Below are 23,763 nucleotides of genomic sequence, written 5' to 3'. Positions count from 1 at the left end.
GGTATCGGCTAGCTGCTCATCAGCTTCATCTCTGTACAGGGAGCGCACGTTCCATGAGAAAATGCGCAAATCGTTAATCCGTTGTCGTTGCAGGGTCCGTCGTTTTAAAGTCCATAGTGTCCGAAGCTCCTTTCGTGGCTCCGTAACTTCAGTTTTGCGTGTAGGGTTGTCAGCCCTATCCAACCCCCAACCTGGAGGACCAGTTGGTACAGTTTGTCCCGTTTTTAGGCGAGGGAGACTCGCCTTCATCCTTCTCCGTATGCAGCTTTTCATTACGAAAGAGCTCCCAGCGGTCACCACGTGGAGGTGGAGGTAGGGTTTGGTGGTAGAGCTGTTGGTGTTGGTTCAGCAGGCATTTCCCAGGTTTTATGCTCCATCGTGGGTATCAATCCACGTTTCGCCCTGAGACCTATACTACCCTTTGACCACCATAATAATAGGAATCCGTGGTATTAATATATTTCCACAAAAATCTATCACTGGTAACACTAAGTATATATCGGGAATAACCTATAATAACAAAAACGAATGTTTATTTTTATAAATAAAAAAATTTAAGCTCAGGGAAATTCGAAATAGAATGAAAAACATTTCCAAAAAAGACGATAATTGATCAGTTATCGAGCTAGATGAAAAATGATTAAGTTACTAAAAAATAGGGGTTGGTGGTAGAAGGGTAAAAGGTAAGGGTTGTATGTATTTTTTAATGCCACATTATAGAAAAATAAAAATAAAAAATGTTGTCCAAAATCTAATAACAAAAATGTTAAGGGTGGACAACCCTTATCAGTTAGGGCTATGAAAAATAGATAGTAGCCGATTTTCAGGCCTATTGAATATGCAAATAAAATTTCGAAAGAATCGGCCAAGCCGTTTCGCAGGAGTATGGTAACTAACATTGTGATATGAGAATTTTATATATAAGATTGGCGAACTATTTGAACAAGTAATATACAATAGACTGTGTAATATTTCTGAAAAAGAAGGAGACCTTTTGAACAAGTAATGCGAATTTGGTAAAGTGTGATCAACTTTCGATGCAATCGCTGGTTCGGACCTTAATACAGGAAGGCAAATGCTACGCAGCGGTAATTGTAGATGTAAAATTGCGTTGGAAACTGCAAATTGAAAAAAAATAATGGAAGTCTTAGTCAAACTACAGGCCACGAGACATATTGTACGCATTGTTGTCGAATTTCTCGTGGGGAGAAGTATGTACTGCATCCTGAACGATAATAATAATCGTTGGCGCAACAATCCATATTGGATCAGGGCCTTGAAGTGTGTTAGAGCACTTCATTCAAGACCGTAACGGTACACTAGGAGGCAATGTGGTCAGCATTGCGCTCGCCCGAGATTATTACCCTGATTTGACTCAGGTACTCATTCACAGCTGAGTCGACTGATATCCGACGTCAAATCACGATGCAAATTCCACTGCCACCAGTGAGATTTGAACCGCGACCTTCCGTATGACAGCCTAGTGCTCTAACCACTGAGCTATCCGGACACTGAACGATGGGCGGAAAATATTGCCAACAACTTGTGGTACATCATAGGGTTCTGTTCTAGGTGCTCCATTGTGGTTAATTATTTACGATGGAGTGTTGACGGTACGCTTCCCTACCAGTGTGACACCCATCGACTTTGCTTATGATATTAGGATAACAATAGTTGCCAAACGTCTAGAAGAGATCGAGACCTACGTAAATGAAGCGATATGAGAGATCAATTCCCGGTTGAAAAATGTCGGCCTATTACTCGTTGAACATAAAACAGAAATAGTTCTAATGAGCAAGAGAAGAAAGGGGACAACTGTGAAAATTAGAGTTTGCGAACAAATAATATACTCCCACCAACGCTTAAAAGTTTGAGAGTAATGATCGATCTGAAAATGGAAGAAACACATTGGACGAGCAACAACTAAAGCCTATTCCATCGCAGTCTCTAGTATGCAACCGGACATTGATAAGACAAAAGAAAGCCCACGTCTTCTTATTTCAAGGTTACTAGCTCCCGTGCTACACTACGCAGCCGCAGTTTAGGCAACTGTTCGGGAAAATAAATTTAACTCTTAAAAATTAGGAAAAACGTGTCAGCTAGGTGTATTTTAAGGAGCAGCAGCACACTCATAAGCAAGGATGCTCCCCATACGTACTATAGCTTATGAAGGCTGGCGCCTGGCGAAAAAAGAAGTATGCAGCCAACGAGTCTAGCGCATTTTGCAGGCAGTTAGCAAAAGAGATAAGACGAATCACAAACTGGCCGTTAGACATTCGGAAAATTCGAAGATGGTTGGGACCTGACAAACAAAATTGAAGACGGGCAAACGGGCGCTTAACACCCGAAAATATTGATGCGTTCATACTGGAGTCAACACAGGCTCAGAAATAAGTTTAAAAAGAGTTAAATACTATTAATGAACAGCTTAAGCAGGATGGATTGCGAAGAAGACAAGAAAGGGAGAGAATCACAATGAGCCGCAGTTAAAAGCTGTTCCAGCTCCGCCACGCAATGCTTTATAGCGTGGGAGGAGCGTTTTGATCAAGGCAATTTTTCGAATCCTGAAGTAATTGTGAAACTTGTAGTACTTTCCGTCATAATACAGCAATAAATGTTTACTTTCCTTCTTGGTTATAACTTTTGTAGAAGAGAACCAAACATAAACGTAAACATACTTTAAAGTATGTATGTGTGAACTATTTTATTATATCAACAATAACCGCAACAGTGGCAACGTTTTCAACATGTTCAAACTTTTCTTTCTTAGCCTATCCATCGTGCGCAAATAATTGGTTTGTATCAAATTTATATGAAATTCCGCACAAACTCAAGCATATTGAACAATACACCCTCGAGTAGCGTGGTAGCTATTTAAAGATAAGTAGCTAAATAAAGCCAATTGTTGAACAACAATAGCAGGAGGCATTTTTATTTGAATTCAACTCAATGTTAACGACAACTGTATTATCAAGAGTTGTTTCTGGAAATTATGCACCCTTTGACACTTTTGTATCATTTAGATTTAGCCATAAAGCCACGTCACTTCGTAATCTTCAAACTAGCTACTTGCTCGTATGTATTAATTTATTATGTCGTTTGTTCAGAAGCAGCCCACGTTCAACTGAAACCAGGGAGTTGACTGCAAGTGGTATTCGCTGCAGCTAGGATGATGTTGTCCATTGCATTCCTAAGCCTAATTTGGGACGGATATCCGGCTAAAACTCACAAAGTTAAAACTGCAGATGGATTTATTCTAAAAGTGCATAATCCTGTATGCCATGGAGCACAGCTGATTTAGATGCGATGTGAGAGTATGGCTTTTAATGATACTAGATCGAATTAGGTACAATAATTCATTTTGAGTAATATTTAAAGGAAAACAGGCACCGAATTTTGGGGCTCTACACAGGCACTTCTTTCTACAAAATCTAAACAGTACCACGTTAAGAATACTATATTTTATTAGTTGCCGCGAATTACTTCATGGTAGGGAAAAGGGGAAGTTATACGTAGTTCGTCGGTTTCCCTAAAGTGCAGCCGACTTTATAATGGTGGTATGATGGGTAGATGTTTAACTTTAATAGTCCAATTCTTTGCGAACCACAATTACACCGGAACATAGACTAGGTTTTTACAATCAATACTCGATAGATTTAACAATTAGACTTTATTAATTAATTTATTTAAAGAATGAAGAAAGAGTGAAGTGACTATTTTCTCGTTAGAGGCAGAAGAGAATTATCTCGCTTCATGTGTTTCTTTTCTGCCCCTAACTCATGGCACACTTTTCTCGCTAGTCTTCCACTCCCGTGGCGAGCTCTACAAAGTGGATATTTCCGCGCCATCTATTTGTTCGCATTCGCAACATTCGAAATAAATTTCGAATGCTGATCCCGGAACTTCGTTCACCGTCAATCCACAAAACGGACACGACGCTGCTTCGGGGCGGACACGGGTTTCAGCCTGGACAGAGAGACCGCCTTCCTGTGTCCAGCGATCTCGAGCTGGAAGAAATGTTCTCCCAGCTCGAGAACGCGGTACGGGCCCTCATATGGAGGCTGCAGCGGCTTCCAGACGGCATCCGTCCTTACCAGAACGTGCGTGCACGTGTCCAGTTCCTTGGGCGAACAGGCAGGTGTGGATGAGTGTCGGGTGGGTGGTGTGGCTTTTATGCGTCGGAGATTGTCTCTCAGCAGACGCACCAACCCCGACTCTGTGAGACCCGATCTCTTGTCGAAGACCGGATCGCTTGGGAGTCTCGGGTTCTCCCCATATACCAGCTCTGCGGGGCTGGCAGCAAATTCCTCTCGTCGGGTTGTATGTAGGCCGAGTAGGACGAGAGGTAAGACTTGGGAACAGGACGGATCGTCGCGTGCCATAATGGCGGCTTTCAGCGTCCGGTGCCAACGTTCTAGCATCCCATTGGATTGCGGGTGGTATGCAGTAGTCCGCTGGCGTTTAAAACCAAGGAGTTTGCCTAACCCGGAGAAAAGGGTGGACTTAAATTGCATTCCCTGGTCAATGATGACCACTGCAGGGACGCCAAAGCGAGGTATCCACTCTCGACAGAGGGCTTCGGCACATGATTGCGCCGTAATGTCTTTCAGAGATATTGCCTCAGGCCACCGCGTAAACCTGTCGATGATTGTGAGACAATACCTATAACCGTGCGAGTCTCGCAAAGGCCCTACTATGTCGAGATGTATTGTGTGGAACCGCTTGGTAGTGCGAGGGAATGAGCGCACTTCTTTCCTTACATGCCTGGAGACTTTACACTTCTGGCATGCGATACACTCTCTTGCCCAGGAATTGACATCCTTATTCATAGAGGGCCAGAAGTACTTCTCGGTGACTAGCCGATTTGTTGTCCTGATGCCTGGATGCGCTAAGTCGTGAACTGCGTGGAACACTTCCTTGCGAAATGTGGCCGGAATGTATGACCGAGGTCCCTTTTCCGAGTCTTCGCAGCAGAGGGAGAGGTTTGAGCCGAAGATGGGCAACTCCCGAAATTTGTATTTGGGATTGGATTTGAGGCTCTGAAGTGTTGCGTCATCCTCCTGCGCCTTGGCAATAGCCGAGAAATCGAGTGAGGCGGGGATGTTAACCTCGGAGACACGAGACAAAGCGTCAGCAACTATGTTGTCCTTGAGGGACACGTGCTGGATATCTGACGTAAACTGGCTTATAAAGCTCAGATGCCGAAGCTGACGAGGGGACGCTTTGTCGGGCTTCTGTTTCAAAGCATACGTGAGAGGCTTATGGTCCGTGAACACTGTGAACGGCCTGCTTTCTAGGGAGAAACGGAAGTATTTGATGCTCAATTACGTGGCGAGCAGTTCGCGATCGTAGGTACTGTAGTTCCGTTGAGCGGAATTCAACTGCTTCGAGAAGAAGCTCAACGGCTGCCAAACTTGATCCACCTTTTGGTGAAGGGCAGCACCTACTACGATGTCAGAGGCATCAACAAAAACGGCTAGGGGTGCATCTTGCAGAGGGAATGCCAAGAGTGTAGCGTCGGCCAGTTGTTGACGGGATTTGTCAAACGCGCGGTTAGCCTCTTCAGACCACACGATCTCTCGTGTGTTCTTAGTTTTGGGGCCAGACAAGTACGCGTTCAAAATGGACTGGTGATGGGCGGCCTTGGGCAGGAAACGACGGTAGAAGTTTAGCATGCCCAAGAACCTCCTCAACTCCCTCACTGTCTTTGGACGCCGGAACCTTGTTATCGCTTGCACCTTGTCTGAATCGGGCTGTATTCCTTTAGGGGAAATGAAATGGCCGAGTCTCACCTGTTTTTGGAGAAATTTGCATTTCTCAACGTTTAGGACTAAACCGGCCTCAAGGAGACGTTGAAACATGCACTCGAGATGGGCTAAGTGCTCAGACTCAGTGGAAGAAGCGACCAAAACGTCATCCAAATATACGAAACAGAACTCGAGGTTTCGCAGGACTGAGTGAATGAACCTTTGAAAGGTTTGCGCCGCATTGCACAATCCGAAAGTCATCCGGGTGAACTTGAAGAGTCCAAAGGGTGTGCATATTGCCGTCTTTGGAATGTCATCAGGAGCTACTGGGATTTGGTGATAAGCCTTGGTTAAGTCCAAGGTCGAAAAGATGTGGTAATTCGCCAGGTGATGCGCAAAGTCGTGGATGAGTGGAATTGGATATCGGTCAGGAACAGTCTGTGCATTTAGCCTTCTGTAATCCCCACATGGGCGCCATTCGCCGTTTGGCTTAGGGACCATATGCAGTGGGGAAGACCAACAGCTGTTTGAGCGCCTGCAGATACCCTGTTGAACGAGTTGTTCAAACTCTTTCCGTGCAATAGTCAGTTTCTGGGATGCTAGAGGACGCACCTTCGAGAAGATCGGGAAACCAGTAGTGATAATGCGATGCTGCACATTGTGCTTCACTGGTTTGGAGAGACTACACTCGGTAGTAATGTGGGTGAACTTTTGGAGAAGTGCCCGAACACGAGAGTCGGTAATGTCTTCTAAAAGAACGGAAAGATTATTGCCTGGGTGAGATACCATTTGTCCCGACGAATTAAGGTTGGTCGTGGAATCTATAAGAGACTTGTTTTGCAAGTCTACCAGCAATCCATAGTGACACAGGAAGTCTGCGCCTAGTATGGGGAAGCTGACATCCGCCAGGATGAAACGCCACGAAAACGCCCTACGCAAGCCAAGACTCACGTCCACTTGCCTATACCCGTATGTGTTTATGCGGGAGGAATTTGCTGCCGCAAGTTTGAGCGGTTGTGGGAAAAGTTGACGTTGCCGGGGTACGGGAAGAACCGAAACCTCCGCACCAGTATCGATGAGGTAGCTGCGCCTGCCGAGGGGGTCGAAAATAGTTAGGCGACGTGGCGCTGCGTTCTGGGTGACCGTTGCCAAGACCCTTCGCGGACCTAGTTTTTTGCGGTAGGCGCGAATCTACACGGTAGCGTATATCTTGTCGCTTTATCCCCGAATCTGCGGTAGTACCAGCAAATCCCTCGGTCCGCGGACTGTCCTGACGACCTGCCACCTGATCACCCTTTTCGGGTGGCAGACCGTGAGCGTGCTCGCGATCTGGCGCCCGAACGCTGAGCGTCCAACGTCGCCCGCATCTCGGCCACACTGGCTGTTAAAGTGGCTATCTCGCGCCTCAAGTCACCCACCTCATCCGACGGTGGTTGAACGGCCGCCAAGGTTGGGCGTACGTACACCTCCTGCACCTGGTCGGCCGTCGCTGCCAGTTCCTCCAAGAAACCGGAGACGCAAGCGAGGATCGCCTGGGTGCCCTCCGGGAGCCGTTGCAGCCAGAGCGACTTGATCAGGTCATCGCCGATCTTGCTCCCACCCAATTGCCTCATTTCGCGAAGCAATTGGCTGGGAGTTAGATCACCCAACGTTAAACCCGCCAGCAAGTGGTCTAATTTTGCCGACTCGCTTGCCAACAGGCGCCTGATCAACTCGCTCTTGAGCTGCGTGTATGATGTCGACTTCACTGCATCGGACACCAGAAGAATCGACTCTTCATCCAGACCGACCACCGCATAGTTGAAGCGGGTCGCGTCCGATGTGATTCCGGACAGTTGGAACTGTGCTTCCAAATGTATGAACCACAGCTCCGGGTTCCGCCGCGAAAATGGAGGAACACGCACGGCGAGGGCGGTCTCTTGTGGGTTCGATGGGCCTGCCGCGTCTTTGTTGTCGATCGACATCTTGACTAGTAAAAAGGAAACTTCTTTTCGACGCGAGTGTTAAAACAAAAACGCAGTGAAACTGTTCTAACTACACGGCAGGCCGAATCCATAAATTCACGCACGTACAAAGTAATCACCACCGAAGCGGACGCTTTTAAGCGCAGACCGAACTTCCCAGAACTTCGCCCAGAGAGTGGACAACCAACGATGATCCGCACCTAAAACGCCTGAACGCCGTCTCTTGCAGCGGGCATACTATTTATTGATGTTTTTTTTTTAAATAAATAAATTTAACTAAAACAAATTAAAATTCAAACAACAAATTACAATAATGATTCGCTGCTGCGGCGGCGCTGGCTTCAACGGCTGCGGTGTTGATGGTGAAGGCGGCGGCGGCGTTGATGCTGGAGACGGCGAGCGTGGCTGCTGCGGCGTCTCTGGTGACTGCTGCGGAAACGATGGTGGCTGCAGCAGCGATGGTGGCGGAGTCTTCGGCTTCTGCCTGATAGCGATGGCTGTTGAGATGAAGTCAATTGGTTGCCAAATAATCGTTCGTTTTCTAGGTTGCTGCTGCCAATGTTGAAAGGTGGTCGCGCTCGTTGAATTTCTGATGTCGCAATAATGCTGGTGTCAGCTACGTTGGAGATGGTGATGGCTGCGGCTGCGGCGGCAACGATGGTGGCTGCGGCAGTGATGTTGACGCCTGGCGCTGCGGAGCTGGCGTCTGGGGCTGGGGTGCAGATGTTTGGTTAACTTGATAAAACGCGCTCGAGATCAGAGGAACAGAACGAGTCATCTGAGGTATCGGCTGCACAGGTTGTTCAATAGTTATGTTTACAGGTGAGGGTCCAGCCTCTCTTTCATCATTTTGGATACTGATAGTACTAGGGCTTTGTGCTCTTCGGGCTCACCAATTTAACTTTAATAGTCCAATTCTGTGCAAACCACAATTTTTAGGTACACCGGAACATAGACTAGGTTTTTACAATCAATACTCGATAGATTTAACAATTAGACTTTATTAATTAATTTATTTAAAGAATGAAGAGGCAGAAGAGAATTATCTCGCTTCATGTGTTTCTTTTCTGCCCCTAACTCATGGCACACTTTTCTCGCTAGTCTTCCACTCCCGTGGCGAGCTCTACAAAGTGGATAGTTCCGCGCCGTCTATTTGTTCGCATTCACAACATTCGAAATAAATTTCGAATGCTGCGAATCCTCCCGCGCCACAGATGCAAGGCTGAAAGATCTGGAAGTAGGGAACATACTAAAGTTCCTAGCGGTTACAGGCCTGCTTGAGATACTATGATCAATAGGTATATTATAACCAGTAAAAGGGGCACAATAGTTCTTCAAGGACGCGGTGCGACTTTCCCTTAACAGAATAATAATAATTATAATAATGGCGGTATAATATTGCTTATTACTACATCTGAGGAGACGGCTGCGTTGCCTCGTTGGATAACAGCCACGGTTATCGTTGTGTGTGGTGGGGGAAAACTATAGGTTCTGAGCACTCAGTCCGTGATGGCCCATCGTACTCGACACCCCCATCTAACGAAATATCCCAGATTCGTTAACATATTGCAAGATTTTCGTTAATGATGTGGTGATACTTGTCGCAACTGGAGACCATCGGGATCGAAGATCTGATGTCTGATGCGTCCATAGGCGGGGTATTCACATAGAAAATGTTCGATGGATTCCGCTTCGTCATTAGAGGAGGGACATGTATCGTCTTGAATAATTCCTATTCTGAACATATGTCCAGCTAGTGAATTATTGGCTGTCAGAATGCTTACAGTACTCCTGCAAGTCCTCCTGCTTTTCGACAACATAAACTTTGCAGTACGCATATTCAGTTCTGATAGGAAAAGTTTGGTGTATCTAGCAGCATTTAGGCTCTGTCACTTGTCATTGTGAGAAGCTTGTTCCCAGTTTTTTAAGACAGCTTTAACCAATGCTACTGATACTCCAATTGCTGGTTCGTATATGATAGGGCATCCCCTTGTCGTAGCCGTTCTTGATGTCGAATGGTCTTGAGAGTGATCCTGTTGCTTTTATCTTGCCTCGGACATTGGTCAGGGTCAGCCTAGTCAGTCTTATTAATTTCGTCGGGATACCGAATTCTCTCATGGCCGTGTACAGTTTTACCCTGGCTATGCTGTCATAGGCGGCTTTAAAGTTGATGAATAGATGGTGCAACTGTTGTCTATATTCCAATAGTTTTTCCATCGCTTGCCACAGAGAGAAAATCTGATCTGTTGCTGATTTGCCTGAAGTGAAGCCTCTTTGGTAGGGGGCCAATGATGTTTTGGGCGTATGGGGCTATCCGACCTAGCAAGATAGTGGAGAATATCTTATAGATGGTACTCAGCGACGCGATACCTCTATAATTGCTGCACTGTGTGATATCTCCGTTTTTATATCTGAGACAGATAATGCCTCGTTGCCAATCGTCGTCCCATACCTTGAGAAAACCATTCCATATTGAACCAATTCGGCTGTAATTCTATCGGCTCCTGCCGACTTATGATTTATAAGCCGATGAATTGCAGGGACTGTTTCTTCTAAATTTGGTGGTGGCAGTATTTGTCCGTCGTTTTGAGTTGGCGGGATCTCCAACTCGCCAATGTTCTGGTTGTTCAGTAGCTCATCAAAGTACTCAACCCATCGCTCCAATATTCCCATTCTGTCGGAAATCAGATTTCCCTTTTTGTCTCGGCAGGATGAGCATCGAGGTGTATAAGGCTTCATCCTGCTGACCTGTTGGTAAAACTTCCGCGCCTGGTGCGGTTGCTCCCTGTACTTTTCTCGTTCACAGATCTGTTGGTTCTCCCAGGCTTCCTTTTTCCGTCTATGAAGTCGCTTCCCTGCTTGACGGAATTCGTGATAAGTCTCTGCGCATGCCTGCGTGCTTTGAGAATGCAACATTACTAAGTATCCAGCATTCTTCGTCAAACCAGCCGTTCCGACTCCTTTTGCGGCTGGGGCCAAGTATGTTTGTGGCCGTATCCATGATAGCGTTCTTCAGGTGGTTGTGAAAATCATTTGTTGATGCATCATCTCCAGGTCCTCTGTTGACTGCGGTTATTGCGGCATCCGTTTCCCTCTTATAGGTGTCGCAGAGGGCTGTGTTATGGATGGCTTCAGTATTAACTCTCACCTGATTGTCAGAGGGGATGCTAGGTGATGTTGTTATTTGAGCTCGAAACACCATGCCAACGAGATAGTGATCCGAGTCTATATTGGCCCCCCTATACGTTCTGGCATTCTTCGGAGCTGAGAGGTGGTGGCGTTCGATCAACACGTGGTCAACTTAGTTGGAAGTGGTCCCGTCTGGAGAGGCCCACGTATGTTTGTGGACCGCTTTCCGCGCAAACCAGGTACTTCCAACAACCATTTCGTGTGACGCTGCTAATTGAATAATCCGCAGTCCGTTATCCGAACCAGCGTATCGCCTGAATACGGGCTCCTTCCTTACTTGGCTGCTACAATCCCCAAGTATGATTTTAATATCATATCTGGGACAGGCTTCGAGGGTTTGTTCTACGGCCACGTAAAAGGTATCCTTCTCCGACTCTGCAGTCTCCTCCGTAGGGGCGTGAACGTTAATGAGGCTTATATTGCTAAACTTGCGTCGCAAGCGCAGAGTGCATAGCCGTTCGCTTATGTTTTTAAACCCGATAAGAGCAGGTTTCATTTTTTGGCTGACTAAGAAACCTACTCCGAGCACATGGTTTACTGGATAGCCACTATATTATATGGTGTAGTGGCTTTTCTCCAGGAAACCGGTCCCTGTCCAACGCATCTCCTGTAACGCTGTTACATCAGCCCTATATTGGAACAGGGTATTGGCTAGCTGCTTATCAGCTTCATCTCTGTACAGGGAGCGCACGTTCCATGAGAAAATGCGCAAATCGTTATTCCGTTGTCGTTGCCGGGTTCGTCGTTATATAATCCGTCCAGTCCGAGGCTCCTGTTGAGGCTTGGCAACAAGTTGTTTTCTGTGTAGGGTTGTCAGCCCTACCCAACCTCCAACTTGGACGACCAGTTGGTACAATTTGTCCCGTTTTTAGGCGCGGGAGACTTGCCTTCATCCTTCTTCGTCCGCAGCTTTTCGTTAAGAAAGAGTTCCCAGCGATCACCACGTGGAGGTGGAAATAGGATTTGGTAGTAGGGCTGTTGGTGTTGGTTCAGCAGGCATTTCCCAGGTTTTATCCTCCATCGTGGGTACCAATCCACGTTTCGCCCTGAGACCTATACTACCCTTTGACCATAACATAACAAGTTTTCACAGCGAAAATTGCTTTTCGGTGTCACTTGTAGTTCGAGACGGCCCAAGGTCACTCGTCTCTTCTTCTTTTTCTTCAGCCTTTGTCCCGTTCACAAGCGGGGTCGGCTCGTCGTGATCGGCTTCGCCATTTGGCTCTATCGAATGCCTGATCTCGGTGCAATCTCGAGGCTTTCAAATCCCCATCCAGCGTATGAAGCCACCGTTGCTTAGGTCTGCCTTTTGGTCGTTTACCATCGACTTTGATGTTCAGACCAATCTTTGCAAGTGAATTCTCGTTTGCACGAATTGCGTGACCATACCATCGAAGACGCCTCTCTCGCAACTTTTCCACGATCGGTGCAACCCCATAACGATCGCGGATATCCTCATTTCGGATGTGACTTAAACGTGTGACGCCACTAGTCCAACGTAGCATCTTCGTCTCCATTATCGCAAGACGCCGTTCATTGTCTTTTATGGTCCGCCAACACTCAGAACCATAGAGAGCGACTGGACGGACGACATTGCAGTAAATTTTAGATTTGAGACGTTCATTGATACATCGATCACAAAGGACACCAGTTGTGGAACGCCACTTCATCCAAGTTGCGTTAATGTGTGAAGCAATTTCATAACGCAGCTCTCCATTGGCTGATAGCGTTGACCCGAGGTATTTAAATCGCTCAGTTCTGGGCAGATCACTGCCGCTGACAGTAATTGTGCCTGTTTCATGGGGATCCGTTGTCAAAAATTCAGTTTTGTTTAAATTCAATCTGAGACCGTGTTGCATAAGGCGATCATTCCATTTTTGAACAAGGTGCTCAAGATCATTTTTGCCATCAGATGCTAGGAAAACATCATCTGCATAAAGCAGTGTGTAGGGCGCTGGACGTTGGATATCCCGTGTGAGGGTGTCCATAACAAGGACAAAAAGGAGTGGTGACAGGGCACTTCCTTGATGAACTCCAACAGAGACACGAAGCGGTTTTGATACACCCGCCATACTTCGAACTTTACTTTTCGGATCGTGGTAGAGCAATTGAACCCAGCGCACGAGTTCTTCTGGCACGAAGTGTTGTCGTAAAGCATACCAGATGAGTTCGTGTGGTACACGGTCAAACGCTTTCTCTAGATCCAGAAAGGCAATGTAAAGAGGGCGATGGTTCTCACGGTGTTTCTCCATGAGTAACCGCGCAGCGTGTATTGCGTCAGTAGTTCCGCAGTTCTTGACAAATCCGGCTTGATTCACGGTTATTTCAACGATTTCGCGAATACGGTTGTCAAGAATGCGTTCAAAAATCTTCATGGTATGGGAAAGTAACCGGATCGGACGGTAATTTGAACATTCTGCTGGGCTACCTTTCTTTTTCCATATTGGAACAGTGGTACCTTCTTGCCAGTCAGATGGTGTTCTTCCTTCCTGAATAACCCGGTTAAAGAATTCACTGAGCCACAGTGTTGGGTCCCAGCTCTTCGCTTTCCAGAGCTCAGATGCGATGTCGTCAGGTCCTGTTGCTTTCCCCGATTTCATTTGTTTTATTGCCTCCTCGACTTCAGTTGCGCTGACTGGTGGAACTGCTCCAAATGTCGGCAATGATTGTGGAAGTGGAGGATGAGTAAATTCTTCAGTTGAAATCTGCTCGAAGTATTCTCGCCATCTATCCGTTGCGGCTCGACGGTTGGTAAGCAAAGTACCGTTCTTGTCATTAACACAACAGAAGTGTTCGATGTGTGCGTTCATCACGGCTTTTAGCAAGTCGGTACAGATCTCTCTCGCCATCCCGAGTGTCCAGTTTATCGTAAAGATTTTTGAAATGGTTCGCTCGGGTGACAGCGACCGCTTTCTTTGATTCCCGGTTGGCATTCTTATAAATTTGCCAATTAGCAGGCATTTTATCGTCGAGAAATTTGTGGTAGAGGCGTTTCTTTTCACGGACCTTCATTTCAACATCATCATTCCAAAGCCAAGTATCTCGGTTGATGTACCGCTTACCCGGCTTGGTGACCCCGAGGGTTGCAGAGGCCGCTTTGTGGTCACTCGTCTCTATCTCAGTTTATTTAAGTAAATAAAGATAATGTATTAATAAAATAAAATGGAAAGAAAAAGAGTCTTTAAATTACAAGGCCGCATTCCGTGTCACTTTCATCAAATATGCTGAGATTCTCCTAGGGTCCCAAAACTAAAGTTTACTTTCGCCACTAATGACGTCATCACCGTCATTGAAGTAATTTTGGGTTATCGTTTGGATAGAGGACAGTGATAGGATAGGACTGTGACATGGACCCTTGTCTACTTTACGACTGCTGCAATTATTTGTCAAAGTCATGTAAAGTCATCCTGCGCATATCATATTATTCGCTAGAAGATGCTGACTGTTGAGGCATCTTCTAATAATAATTTAATTTAAGGTGGGATTCGGAGTGGCTCCAGGTCCCGCCGTGGACGCCATTCGACGTTGAAGCGCGACGATTGCCAAGAGCATGGTTTCATCTGCTGCACCTGTTTCGCTATTACCACTTTATTACTAGCAGCGAAACAACCACGACCATCTCCTCAGAGTGTGTTGGGTTTGCGGTCATTGCGAAACTGGTTACCAAGAATCGATAGGGACAGAGGCGGCGGTAACAATAATACCACGTCGCATTGTGGTTAACAGTTTCAGTATTCACCGTTCACTATTACCGTTCGACTAAAGTTTCCGCAGAGGACCAGGACAAATTCCAAAGAACATGTATGGAATTGGAAAATGGAAATGGAAATGGAACTTTTGCTTAGGCCCCAGGCTCGATACACCTCTAACAACTCTGAGAATCCTATACCAAATCAGCGACAAGATTACGTCTCGACTGATAATATGTAACTGTTGGAACTATAATCACTTGTGTATTGTGATGCAGTTGTGGCTATCAGGTTCGCTTTCACATTATTGGTGTGAATGACCGAACCGATCCACCATGGAAAATTCGTCTGGAACATCGGCGTGACTCGTTCCGACAGGGCGTTAGTAGGCCGAATTGGAATAGCACACACACACATGTTTACCAAAATTATACTGTCTGTAGTAGTATGACACCCGTTGTTGAAATTCTGGATGCAATGAAGCAAAGACTTTCGGTCGTGTGCAGTCGGTTACGACGGCATGGCGAAAGTGTCTCCAGAAGTGTTCAGAAAGCAACAGTCGCGAAGAACCGGCGGAGTTCCTTTAAGATCACTCTTCGAATCCCAATAAAGCATTCATACAGTATGAAGTTCTTCTTCACCATCACCATTCACCACCCACCATGGCATGATCCCTGGCATGAATTTCGCGGATATTATCGAAGAGGAGGTTCGTAGAGTTCAGCGAACTGGAGAGCAAAAATTTCACCAGTATACCCTAAAAAGGACACGATACAGGGTCGATTACTTGCTTGATCCACTAATTCATAATGTCTATTATTTGGGACAACCAACATTCTGCCCGAAAAGCAGGAGGCCTACTGCATGGTTTTGAAATAAAATATGGCTTACGTGCTAAACACGAGCTGACATGCTTAATGACATCAAGCCGTATCTTGGTGCTGATGGCCACCTTAGAAGTCTGCGTGATATACGGATAGAATTTAATTTGGACAAATGTCGATTCCAAGCCATCTGGGAAAGTTTTCACGAGCCATTTGCAAACTATCACCGAGACAGAATTCTACTAACAGCCCGGAATTCCGCAATTCCAATTTTTGCGATCGCATCTCATGGGGAAAAACTAAATAACTGTAACGTATTCCCTAGCCCTTCATTTCACTAGGAAGAACGACCTTTCTATCTTCTGGGTCGCGTGAATTAAGACTAAGGGCGGATCGATGAATGGAAGTCGAAGGCAATGTGCCATTTGTCGACCTGCATTTGCCTGACGGATGCTTGTTTGATGTAGAGGTCTTTACTCAGGCATGAGGATGACGTGACCACTAACCGAACTTATAAAAAGCTCATAATGAAGAACGGGTGGAGAATGACCAGTGAACAATTTGGTTCGGCGTTAGAGACATTGGACCATCTCATTTCTGTGTTCTATGGCGTCGGTGCAATACACAGACGTAATGTTGTTTGCAAAGTGATTCATTAAGGTATAGGCTGATCACAGTCGAAAACCGGAAGCTCGACGCTTCAGGCATGAAAGGATTTGGGTATATTGGGAATATTATACGTCTTACTTTCTGACTCCAGGATAAACTCGAGGGGTCTTTAAAGTCAATTTACCAAAAACATTGTAATACATTATTATTAATGTACCTAATTTTCCAACTCCGGAAGAGGCCACGGTGCAGGGCTACGACGAAGACGTAGCGCCGGCTATGGTCGCAAAACATCTCGATGATGCTAAGCTAAAGAGAGGCTTGGCCAGAGAGTCCTGAATTGGCACTCGCGGAGGGAATGATGCAAGTGCGAAAAAGCATGCACCATGAGTATGGCTCTGGTAAGGATGATGACGAATGTGGGAGGACCAAGGCATATTGGCAAGCTGCTAATAGTCAGGGTAGTGAGTATCATCTTGCTGAATGCAGTTCCAGCTTGAAGAAAACGCTGCACGTTTTAGAAAATGCACATAAACTGAGTTCGGTGTATAGAACATACCAGTCATAACGATGTGTTCTGTCTTCAGAATCGTCTCAGATGATGCAGCGTCTGTTATTCTGGAAAAGATGCCAATTGTCTTTATGGTAAACGATATGACGAACATAAAAACATCATGCCCACGGCTTCTTTATCAGAAGCGAGAGAAGTCGAAGGGAGAGATCCATAAGCAGATGATAACAGCTATGGGACCCTTCCATGGCCTACCTAGAGAGCTAACTCCGCCCCGTAATGTAATACTTAATGGGGGTTCCAAGATCGGGTGTGGCTTTCGTAAGTAAAAATCCCACACTCTGGCTTGTCCATGCCAGACCGTCGAGAAAAATACAAAAAGCAGGCAGACGGACGAACAGGCGGTGATTGAACTGATTTTAATAAGTTTTCGTTTTAGAAAGTCTAGGCCCAACTATATTTGGTACCGATCTTTGTTCAAATCAAGTTAATGCATAATAGTATATTACTACAGTTTTCAATTTTATCGGAAAGTCTCCTTAAAATTCATCCAGGGATTATCATATTATATTTGATTACAAACACATAGAGCACAAAATAGCCCACAATATCTAGGAACGTTTGAATTGAATCCTACTATTATCAACAAATTTACCTCTCTCGTGGAAATTTGCTGCACCCTGTATATATGATATAATAGTACCAGCATTGCACTAAGGTGAAGATTCGAACTTATCAAATTCATGAATGCATGAATGAACTATTAGCTGCTTATAAATGAAGTGGATGGCTCCGTCGTTTAACTAAATATTCTCATCCCTGAAGCTCCGAATTCCCAGTTTCCATTTTGTCTTGCTAAGGTTTTGCGTAATATAAAACGTTATTCGAATCGATTTAATGTCTGTGTGTCTGCCACCCCCAATTTACTTGGGAACGGATAAACCTATTATCTCGAAATGTAGTGAGAATGTGTGCTCGGTCAGTCCCTTGGCATGCAGTGGTAAATGGGATAATTTTGTTTTAAAATTAAGGAGGGTTCCCCACACTTGCGAAAGCGAGTGTACATTTTTTGACAGAACATGATTACATGCTCTCATTGCAAGCAATATTTGCATTCCCCAGCGAAAAAAAATTCGAAATATTAGACAATGTTTGTCTGTTTGGGCAAAGTATATTGGTTGTCTGACGTGAATATGTATATGCACATTTCCAATTCTGGAATATAAATATCTGTACATGCGTATTTCGTAAGTGGCAATTATTTACATGAACGTACCGTGTGCGCGGCGAAGTAAAACCTAGCTGGAAAAATTTACCCATCTCAGATACACGAATCCGTCTTTCTGTTGTTTGGGGCAGATGCAGACATGTGCCTTTTTGATGTCTGAGATAATCGCGAACATTTGTGTGGCTGATCTTTAACGCAAGAACAGGCATCTGTTCCTCTCAACTAACTCAAAATTCAAACAAGTCGGAATACCGCAAGCTCGCGCTTCGGGTATAAAGGTTTTGTGTTCATCTTATCTAAGAAATTTCAACGCACATTTTTCTATCCGTAATATAGCTACAAATCCAACATACTCCTTCATATTTTTCCAAACTACGAGACATACGTCCATATTACAGCCGTAGATATTACTCTCACCCTAAGCAAACAAACTACCTATTTCCGAATACTGTACACATATTGGCACGTAAATTGATTGCACCCATATTTCCGATTTACTACTTATATCTATCTGAATTAAGCACTACCCGCAAAGTCCATGTCACATATCTCGTTGGAATAATTGATATTCACATACAAATGAATAAAAAACTAACACAAAATAATCCTTTTCCACCCAATTCATGCGAACTTATTTCGTTGTGGTATTGACGAATTGATATCTGATGATGACGTCATGCAGGTTGTAGAGTGCACGAAATTCACAAAAAATTGTAAAGTTTTACCCCCTATAACTTTGTTAATAATAGTTGGATTTTCTTCAAGCTTGATCGAATTGTGCACCATGTTCTTCGTTACACCTATGCTAATTTTTGTACTTCTGTGATGAACATAAGGGGGGTGCCGGGTAAATTTCTAAAATGTGGAAATATACTATTATTAACTTTATTTCTGCAGATATCGGAACCGGATATATTTTGAGGCCTAGATTTCGTAGAGATGCATCACTTTGATTTTTTTCAGATTTTTCGGTTGGATAGATTCTAAGAACGAGACCTGTTACACTATTTGATGGTCATATTTTGAGCCCTCACTCCCCTATGTTTCACCCAATTTCAAATATTGAACCAGTTTCGAAAAGTACTAATTGAGACCTTTCATTTGATACCCCACATGGCTACATTCTGTGAAAAAAAATTTTGCAGCCTCCTTTCACATGTATGGGGAGCCCCCCCCCCTTAAACTTAACACCAAATGGCGCCAGTCACTGCATGTAAAGGGAACGGCAGATCACATACTCTTACCAATTTTCGTGACAATCGGTCCAGCCGTTTCCGAATAAATCGGCTGTGACAGACAGACAGACAGACATACAGACAGACAGACGGACAGACAGACAGACCGACAGACAGACAGACAGACAGACAGACTGACAGACGCCTCGAAGAAATCAAGCGTCACCCAGGCAACACAAGTGACACCCCCTCAACATCCAAAGGGCGGTAAACTTGAAAAGAGGAGTAGAGAGTGCGCGAACGATTCTTTCGGATCCTCACAGGACGCGAAAAGGCAAAAAGGCCCCTCACCGGCAAAAGGCAAGGGAAACAAAGTTACCAACATCGTGGAAACTGCGGCGCCGGCTCCAATTGACCCAAGGGAGGCAAAGCCTCAAAAAGGGACCAAGGAAGCATGGACCAAGGTTGGTGGAAGGAAAAATACGGCGCAGAAAAGAAGATTACGGCCCGAAGTAATCATCATCTCCAAAAAAGGGGATATGACTTACGCCGATATCCTTAGGAAGGTCAAATCCGATCCTGAGGTGATGGACCTTGGAGAAAACGTTAGCCGAATCAGACGCTCCCAGAAAGGAGACTTGATGCTGGAGCTGAAGAAGTCTCCGGGCAAAACGGCAGAAAATTTCCTCGGCAAGGTGGAGAAGAAGCTCAAGTACGGGCCAGAAAGCAGGAGCTTGTCATAGAATGCAAGGACATTGACGAAATTACGACCAAGGAGGATATCCGTGACGCCCTAGAAAAGCAGTTCGGACCACTTGGCTTGCAAGATTCCGCAATCAGGGGACTGAGGAAGGCGTACGGAGGCACGCAAACGGCAACTATAAGCTTACCAACTGAAGCAGCGTTCAAACTGCTGGCGGCTGGGAAAGTAAAAATAGGTTGGGTCGTTTGCCGACTCAGGGAGCAGGTATCCCTTAAGCGCTGCTTTAGATGCCTGGAATTCGGCCACATAGCGGCGAAATGCACCGGTGACTGTGACAGGTCAAAATGTTGCAGAAAATGTGGGGGAGAAGGCCATATGTTCAGGGAATGCAAGGCTGAGCCTGAATGCATGCTCTGCAAGGAAAAAAAGGGCGTCGACTGTCGGCACGTTGCAGGCAGCAGCAGATGCCCAGTGTTTAGGCGAGCCTTGAATGCAGTAAAAAAATGAGGTTGATACAAATCAACCTCAACCACTGCGAGGCAGCGCAAGACCTTCTCTCGCAGACCATCTATGAGAAGGGAATCGAAGCTGCCATAATCAGCGAGCCCTATCGCAACAATAAGAGCGGTGCCTGGACTGCAGATGAAACTGGCAAGGCGGCAATATGGGCGTGTGAAAATCAGGCCATTCAAGAAGTGATGGAGTTTCCAGAAGTTGGATTCGTCAGGGCAAAAATAGTTGGCATCTATATATATAGTTGCTATGCTCCACCAAGCGCGACGATAACAGAATTCGAAGGAATGCTAGGTATGCTAGTCTCGGATGCAAGAAGTCGAAACCCCAAGATCATAGCTGGTGATTTCAACGCGTGGGCCGTGGATTGGGGCAGTCGCACTACGAACACCAGGGGCCGTATCCTGCTCGAGGCTTTCGCGGAGCTAGATTTGGTGCTTGCCAACACGGGAAACGTTTCCACTTTTCGTGGGACAGGGTCGGGCTCAATAGTCGATCTGACATATGTGAGTACCACATTGGCGAGGGGAATGACATGGTTTGTCAGTGAGCATTATACTCACAGCGACCACCAGGCGATTTTCCTCCAGATCGAATATGGGCCATGCGTCGATGCGTGTCCCCGTGAGGCTGGAAACCGGGGCTGGTCCGTGAAAGGGCTTGAGGAGGATGCATTCATAGAGATGCTATTGGGTGGCCAATGTCCCGGTGGTGCGGCTACGGAAAAGGTAGAGCAAATGATGGGACGCATAACAAGAGCATGCGACGCTGCTATGCCGAGGCGACGAGTTCTCGCAAAAAGGCGCTCAAACTATTGGTGGAATGAAGAGATCGCGGTGTTACGGAATGCATGTTTTCGTGCTAGAAGGATCTGCCAACGATCTAGAGCAAGACCAGACTTCGACGAGAAACGGCTAGCATATGTGAACCTTCGAGGTAGGCTTAAGCAGGCTATACGGACCAGCAAGCGAGAATGCTTCAAGCAGCTTTTCACAGAGGCAGACCAAAGCCCCTGGGGAACAGCGTACAGGATAGTTATGAAGAAGATGAGAGGGCGAACACCACAATTGACCTGCCCGCATCTTCTGCTCGATATCGTGACGGCGCTCTTCCCCCCGGATAAAGGGGAGCGCAAACAACACAAGCGAGCACTCGACGTCTACACCATACCTGCGGTAACTGAGGAGGAACTTATGCAAATTTGCCGGAGAATTGGTGATAACAAAGCACCCGGTCTGGATGCTGTTCCCAATAGAGCCCTTAAACTCGCTGTTAAGACCAGACCCGACTGGTTTATCAGCGTGTTTGAGACATGCATGATAGAAGGAATTTTCCCCGATTGGTGGAAGAGGCAAAAACTAGTTTTGCTCCCGAAGCCGAATAAACACCCAGGACACCCATCATCATACCGACCGATTTGCCTTATCGACACGGCAGGAAAGATGCTCGAAAGGGTCATCTACAACAGACTGCTCCCTATCATCGAATACAAGGATGGACTATCGGAGCGACAATTTGGATTTCGTCAAGCCCACTCAACGATCGACGCCGTAGACGCTGTTTTGAAGCTGGCTCGAGACGCGATGTCGTCTAAAAAATGCTGTGCCGTAGTGACGTTGGACATCAAAAATGCGTTCAATTCCGCAAGCTGGGAGTGGATAAAAGGTTCACTGGCTAAAACGGGTGTCCCTAGTTACTTGACTAAGCTCCTCAACAGTTACCTTTCGGAGAGGACACTGTGGTACGACACGGATGAGGGATCCAAGCAGTACACCGTCACCGCAGGAGTACCACAGGGCTCAGTGTTGGGTCCTCTCCTGTGGAACGTCATGTACAATGGGGTCCTTGTCCTTCCCGTGCCAAAGGAGGCCACGATAATCGGTTTTGCAGATGATCTAGCTGTGGTTGTCGTCGCGAAAGAACCTGAAGACGTCGAAATGTACGCTAACGAAACCATTAGCGCCATAAAAGCGTGGCTGGAGATGGTTCGGCTTGACCTTGCGGAACAAAAGACGGAGGCGGTCTTGATTACCAATCGTAGGAAGAGGAATACGATTAATATTCGCGTTGGTGGTCACGTCATCACTTCGAAGCCGGTTATCAAATACCTGGGGGTGATGATTGACGCTAAGATCAATTTCAGGGGACATCTGGACTATGCCTGTGAGAAAGCGGCAAATACCAGCGTATCATTAGCGCGGATGATGCCTAACATTGGAGGTCCAAGGTACAGCCGCAGATTACTCGTAGCCGGAGTGGTTCGCTCCACACTATTATACGCGGCACCAGTTTGGGAGAAAGCATTAGCGTGTGAGAGTAATCGTAGGAGAGTGAATATGACTTACCGCTTAGTGGCGCTAAGGGTGTGCAGCGCCTTCAGAACAATATCAGGCGAGGCAGCTTGTGTTATTGCGGGAATGATCCCGATAGACATTCTGGCAAGTGAGACACGCTGCCTGTACGAGGCAAGGAAGATGAATCCTCTGGAAAAGGAATGCCGAAAGGCGGCAAGGCGAGAGTCGCTGGAAAAGTGGTAGAAACGGTGGGATGACTCGCAGAGGGGTCGCTGGACCCACACTTTGATTCCCCGTATTGAAGAGTGGATCCAGCGACGACACGGTGAGATTAACTACCATCTAACGCAATTCCTGTCAGGACATGGTGGTTACAGGAAGTACCTGCACCAATTCAGGCTGGATGATTCTCCCTTGTGTCCTGAATGTGGTTGCACACCTGAGGACCCGGAGCATGTTATGTTCCACTGTCCACGATTTCTCTCAGAAAGGAGGAGTCTGGAAAACTCCCTGAAAACCACTCTAAGCCCGCAGAACATCGTCGGGGAAATGTTGAAATCGGAGGGAAACCGGTGTGCGGTGAACACCGCCATCAAACAAATACAAGAGGAACTGGCAAGAGCGGAGCGCGCAAGGAGGACGCGAAGAACGGAAGGCGTGGTCGCGTAAAGCGCAGTCCACCCCGCGAAGTAATGCTTTGCGGCGGTCCCGCGGGGAAGGAAAAAGGAGAAAGTGGGGGTGGTTTTAGTGGGCGAGAATCCCACACGCTGCTGCAACCTGGCGGGGTAGTGTCTTTCTAAGATTTCCACCTCCATCCATAAAAAAAAAAAAAAAAAAAAAAAGACTGACAGACAGACAGACAGACAGACGGACAGACAGACATCGAATCTAATTCTAATAAGGTTTTGTTTCACACAAAACCTTAAAAAATGGGTATAATTACTTGCGACTACACTGTGAATAATGAAATTGCAATTGCAATTGTAAGTTTAAGAATATTTTGGAAAACGCAGCTCTTCCAAACGACCAAAATGTAATCAGTACTAATCCGGAAATTTATAATTGAATCTTATTTGATTAGATATTCTCTTATCAAATAGCGAGATTAAGAAATCGATGGTTACATGATCATGATTATGTGATTACGTCATTACATGTTTACAATGCTAACCAATAGAATCCGATTATAATAATGATCATGTAATCATGAAATTCAAAAGAATTGCAATTATTTTTGAAGTAAGTATTTACCACGGTAAATGCTCTGTAAATGAATAAAATATTTATCAAATTTAATATGTAAAACAAAAATTATGA

The sequence above is a fragment of the Hermetia illucens genome, chromosome 1, assembly GCF_905115235.1.
Source record: "Hermetia illucens chromosome 1, iHerIll2.2.curated.20191125, whole genome shotgun sequence".
Classification (NCBI taxonomy): domain Eukaryota; kingdom Metazoa; phylum Arthropoda; class Insecta; order Diptera; family Stratiomyidae; genus Hermetia; species Hermetia illucens.
The sequence above is the reverse complement of the archived record's forward strand: the minus strand, read 5'-3'. Positions refer to the sequence as shown.